Below are 6,305 nucleotides of genomic sequence, written 5' to 3' on the forward strand. Positions count from 1 at the left end.
GACATTTTTCCATCCCCACCCTTGTCTGCTTTCCGGAGACGACTCCCTTGTTCACTCCACACTGCCCTCTAACCCCACCACACCCGGCACCTTCCCCTGCAACCGCAGGAAGTGCTACACTTGCTCCCACACCTCCTCCCTCACCCCTATCCCAGGCCCCAAGATGACTTTCCATATTAAGCAGAGGTTCACCTGCACATCTGCCAATGTGGTATACTGTATCCATTGTACCCGGTGTGGCTTCCTCTACATTGGGGAAACCAAGCGGAGGCTTGGGGGCTGCTTTGCAGAACACCTCCACAAACAACAAAGCACCTCCAAGTCACGAACCATTTCAACTCCCCCTCCCATTCTTTAGATGACATGTCCATCATGGGCCTCCTGCAGTGCCACAATGATGCCACCCGAAGGTTGCAGGAACAGCAACTCCTATTCCGCTTGGGAATCCTGCAGCCCAATGGTATCAATGTGGACTTCACCAGCTTCAAAATCTCCCCTTCTCCCACCGCATCCCAAAACCAGGCCAGCTCGTCCCCTCCCCCCACTGCATCACACAACCAGCCCAGCCTGTCTCTGCCTCCCTAACCTGTTCTTCCTCTCACCCATCCCTTCCTCCCACCCCAAGCCGCACCTCCATTTCCTACCTACTAACCTCATCCCACCACCTTGACCTGTCCGTCTTCCTTGGACTGACCTATCCCCTCCCTACCTCCCCACCTATACTCTCCTCTCCACCCATCTTCTTTTCTCTCCATCTTCGGTCCGCCTCCCCTTCCCTCCCTACTTATTCCAGAACCCTCACCCCATCTCCCTCTCTGATGAAGGGTCTAGGCTCGAAACGTCAGCTTTTGTGCTCCTGAGATGCTGCTTGGCCTGCTGTGTTCATCCAGCTTCAAACTTTATTATCTTGGATTCTCCAGCATCTGCAGTTCCCATTATCTCTGATACAACTTTTGGTTCTCTTTCTTTTCACCTTTCCTTTCAACCAGGGTCAGAGTGGAAAGGTTAAAGCCATTATGTGGCTCTGTTTCCTTTGTGCCTTTCCTGTGAATTTCTATGGCTTTTAGCCGCTTTCTGCAGTTTGAATCTCCCCCCACACTCCCATTCCATGACCAACCCTTCTTCTCATGTCCACCCCCTTTATCTAACACAGCCTGTCCATCTTCTCTCCCACTTCTCCGCCCCTCCCACCTCACTGACCAATCATCACCACTGCCTGCTTGTACTCACCTATCACCATCCCACCTAACTTCCCCAGCCCCACCTGTCCCCTCTATTTATACCTGAGCTCCCTTCTCCCTCCCCCATTTCTGAAGAAGGGTACTGACCCGAAATGTCAATTTTCCTACTCCTCTAATGCTGCCTGGTCTGCTGTGCTCTTCTAGCTCCACACTGTGTTATCTCTGACTCCAGCATCGGCAGTTCTTACTATCTCACCTTTTAGTAGCTGTACTGCTATACAGATTTCAACCTCATCTCCACTCTGACACCACGTTATGTGTTCCATGGAGTATCAGTTTGCCTGTACTCTCTCAGTGTTGAACTGTCTCATAGTAAAAGTCGCATGCCTACTACCTTCTTGTAATCACGTTAGTACAGTTTCTATCTATTCATCCCTGGAATAAGTCAAGTAAGCCCTCTCTGAAGTGCTTCTATTGCAATTATAAAGAGAACAAAATTACACAGAGCAGGATTTGGCCATTTTGAACTTTGAACCTGTTCCATCTTTTGAAAAGATCTGGTTGTGGTCTCAACCTCACGTTCCTGTCAGCTTATGGCTCCCTTGTCTATCAGAAATTTATTTAATGTACTCTTGAATAAATTCAACACGGTCTTCACTACCTTCTGAAGAAGAGAACTTCTCTGTGATGCTTGGAACATAATGTTATCCTTATTTAAATGAAGAGACCAAAACATTACACAGTACTGAGGGTTTAGTCTCAACAAAGGGCTGTAAAGCTGCGATGAAACTTGTCTCCTTTTATACTCTATTCATCTTGCAACAAACACAACATTGCACATTCCCACCCAATTCCTGGTTGTATGCCTGTACTAACTCTTTATGATTCTTGTACCTAAACAGTCAGATCCATCTCTACCTCTGAATTAGAGAACCACTCTTGGTTGAAATAGTAGTCTGCTTTGTAATTCTCCCTGCAAAGTGGACAAGTTCATATTTTCTCATATTATACTCCATATGCCAAATCTTTGCCATTCACTCAGCCTATCTACCTCCCTTTTCAGACTCTCTATCTTCTTTTGACAACTTGCTTTCCTTCTAATCTTTGTGTCGGAGCAACCTTAGCTACCATACATTCAGCCCCTACATCAGTAAATAGTGAGACCCTAACATTGCTCTTTGTGATACTTCACTAGTTACAGCCTGTTACTGCGCTAAAATTCCAGAAATTCAGGTTTAAATCCCACCATAGAAGATGGTGAAATATGAATCAGGAAAGGTTGTTCAATCCTACAAGGAAAATCATTGCGCCAATATGTAGATGAATTGTTCACGATATACTTCTGCCATCCTCTTGGATAGAGATTTAGGCAAATTAGCTTAAATAATGCAAAGACAAGAGAAAAAATGAATTCAAAGCCTTTCAGAAATATAGCAACACATAAAGGTACAGTCTGGTACTGGTGATAAACTAGGCGACTTTGATTTTAACAGAAGAGTTGCGGATCGAAATCTACAGTTGAATTTGTTGTACAGCAAAACTTAAAATTCTTTTCCAAACTGGTCAAGGTGTATTACAGAAAAGCTAAAGCAACTGAAGTGCAATAACATTCTACATTGTATGTAATCTTTAACTCAGAAGTAAAATTTTATTTGACACAAAATATGTATTTATTCTGGATGTGAGTTTGCTCGCTGAGCTGGAAGGTTAGTTTTCAGACGTTTCGTCACCATTCTAGGTAACATCATCAGTGAGCCTCCGACGAAGCACTGGTGTTATGTCCCGCTTTCTATTTATCTGCTTAGGTTTCCTTGGGTTTAAATAGAAAGAGGGGCATAACACCAGCGCTTCGTCGGAGGCTCACTGATGATGTTACCTTGAAGGGTGCCGAAACGTCTGAAAACTAACCTTCCAGCTCAGCGAGCAAACTCACATCCAGAACCTCAACCTGAGCTACAAATCTTCTCAAAACTCGCTATGTATTTATTCTTTTAAGATGAGGAATTGAATTTTAAATCAATTGTTTAAAAATTGGATTTATATAATGACAAAGAGATGTTCCAAAGCATTTTACAGATTATTAAATACTTTTAGATATACAGGCATGTTTCAATGCAAACATTTAAATGAATATTAAAAAGAAGAAAGACTGGAATTTATAGAAGACAAATTGTAAAGGCTAAAACTCACTTTATAGTCAATGTATTTTTGAAATGTAGTCACTCTTACAATGTAAAATTTCAGTGAGAAAGATGCTTTTAGAACAATAATATGCTTTAAGATTGGTCAAGTTTCAGAAACCAGTAATGGGCAACCAAAAAAGGGTTAAAAATATACTCTAGGAGTAATCTTTCTAGGAATAGGCTTTGAGATTGTAAAATGTTTTACAGTATCTAAAAAAGGAGAGTAGCTAAAGTAAATGTTGGTTCCTTGGAGACAGAGACAGAATAAATTATCATGAGACATTAAGATCATCACCACCTTCAAGGACATTTGGGATTATTAATAAATACTTGCCTTGCCAGCCACACTTTCATCTCACTATTGATTTTTTTTTAATTGTGCAATGAAACTTTTCTTCATTCAAAGGCAAATTGGGTACAGTTTACTACATCATCTAGAAGAAGCCCTCAGTTGAGAGAGGATCAAACCAATAATCTTTCTGACAGAAAAGCAAGAATGTGACCTATGGAACCACAATTAACATTCAACTCAGTTGCAATGAATTAATTGTTTCCTTCATTATACAACACCACAGTAGTATCATCTAAATGTTATAAGAGGAATGCAAATCATACAACACACATTCAGTGTATATTACTCTTACATTTATAGCAACAATGATATGATTTTGACACTGGAATTGCATTGCCACATTTGTATATTCACAAATCACATTTGAGGAATGAAGCATGTGGTGATTAAATTAGCATATCTTGCAATGTGACAGAAACAGGGATAAAACAGGAAATAATTTCAGAAAGCAGTTGAAGAAAATGATGGATGCCAGCAGCTGCAAACTTTCCAAGAGAGCTAAGTCATATTTATGTGAAGAAATGAGATATTGCAGTCTGACCTTATTCAAAATAAGAGCCAATGCTTGGATCATTTAGAAGATGAAGCTGTAGATGTTACTTTCATCTCAAGGACTGAAAGTGTTTCTCAATTTCAGTTTTGGTCAACTGATAACTTCAAAACAGAGATTGACTGATTTTTCTTTGAGGCCATTAAGATTTATGGAACTAAGACAAGTGGTTGGAATTACAATGTGTATCAGCCATCATCTGGTCACAAAGGGCTGAATAGCTTTCTCCTGTTCTTGTCATTTGTTTCTCTGCATTGTATAATGAGATAGCATTTATATAAATCTCATAGTTGAAGAAGTCTGAGCAAAAGTGACAAAATAGAGTTGAATTTCAAATATATTTTGAAAGAGAGAGGAACGTGAGTCTGAAACAAGATCCTTAAAACTAAATAAAAACAATTACATACAGACGAGGAGAGATATAATTATATGATTGGGTAAGCAGCCTCATACATTCAGCATAAAAATGGTCTATTAAAATCAGAAACACAATTTTTAAAAATCTATGGCTTTCGAGGAAAGTTAACAATAGTATTAATTAAAGAAGAAGCTTATGGTGCTATGAAGAATAGTAGTAAGCTTGAGAGTTGGTGGAACTTTAGAAATCAGTAATAGGTAACAGAAAAGTTGACAAAAAGGAAGGGGAGACATATGAAAGTAAACTGGCCTAGTGTATAACATCAAATTGTATAAAGCTTTACAATTAGTTAAAAAGGAGGACAGTAGCTAAAGTAAACATTGGTCCCTTAGATGCAGAGACTGAAGTAATTATCAAAGGAAATGAGGAACTAGCAGATATTGAACAAATGCTTTAGGAAAAATATTCCCAGGTCCATGGAGTTTTTTTTATCATGGGAGAAATGTACAAATTTGGGAAAATTACATTGAACCAACTTGGTGGTAACTTGTTATCTCAGCCTATCTTTCCTGTGGCAGACAAGGTGCAATGCTAGCTATCTGTGTGTCCATATCTGAACTCAATTGAAGTATTTAAGGGATCAGTTTTGAATTATTTTCCCAGCACAAGGTAATTTTGCCAGCGCTTCATTGACCTCCCATTATGTCACATGAGCAACTCGGAGAAGAAGCTGCACAGTAGAGGTTGGAAGCTATGTGAGCTTTTAAAACTTTTTAATGTTTACCAACAGTAAATGGCATGGCTGCTGCTTTCATGCTTTCTGATGTCAAAGATCACCTGAAGACTGATGTGTCCAATCCTGCAGGACTGATGGAGACCTTAGCTGCTCCCCTGATAATAATGGTGCTTTAGCAGCATTCCTACCACATCTATTGCTTGCCTCTCATCAGCGCTCCCACTGGTGACACTGTGAAGGCTGCTTCCTACCTCAGAAATCAGTCAGGCTGTATGCAGCTCCTGCCTCCAGTATCTGCCCATTTTCAGGACTTCAAACATTTACAGAATTGGTTCCTGCTGGGAAAGTTTTCCAGTGATGAGATGTGAAGCAAGCTGGCCTACCACCTCTGGTGATAAGAATTGAAACAAATAATATTTTGCCTGCCTCTGACTGGGGAGTCTGGAACATTGGGCACAGGCTCCTGAAAGGTGTGTAATTTATATTTTATAAGAGTTTGGATCTCAAGCTAGTTGCATGTGTATTTTTTCATTGTGAAGAGATTTAAAAATTAATTAGGACAGTCTTTCCAGAACTATGATTTTAAACCAATCTGTGATTCCTTGTGTGCTAATAGAAGGCTATTTACATTGTAAGGGTTTACAGCCAGCAGAGCAAACAATAGTCCATTAGTTTAATACGACAGGGTTTTTTAAAAATATTTAGTTCAAAAGCTTTTGCACAGTTCAAAGGTAATCTGACTGGGGGTGAGAAGCAAGAATAGTCTCACCTGGAGAAGGAAATAATGCAGAGCAGTGAAGGAAATAAGTTAACTCTGTGAAAAAGTATGGTTTATAAAACTTTAAGACTAAGAGTGTTTGAATGGAAATATGCAGATTATTAAAGGACTGGGGTAGTCTAAGATCTTAGGTTATGAATGGTCAAGAAGAAAAAGTCTCACAATTC

Source organism: Stegostoma tigrinum, chromosome 5 (assembly GCF_030684315.1).
Source record: "Stegostoma tigrinum isolate sSteTig4 chromosome 5, sSteTig4.hap1, whole genome shotgun sequence".
NCBI lineage: Eukaryota > Metazoa > Chordata > Chondrichthyes > Orectolobiformes > Stegostomatidae > Stegostoma > Stegostoma tigrinum.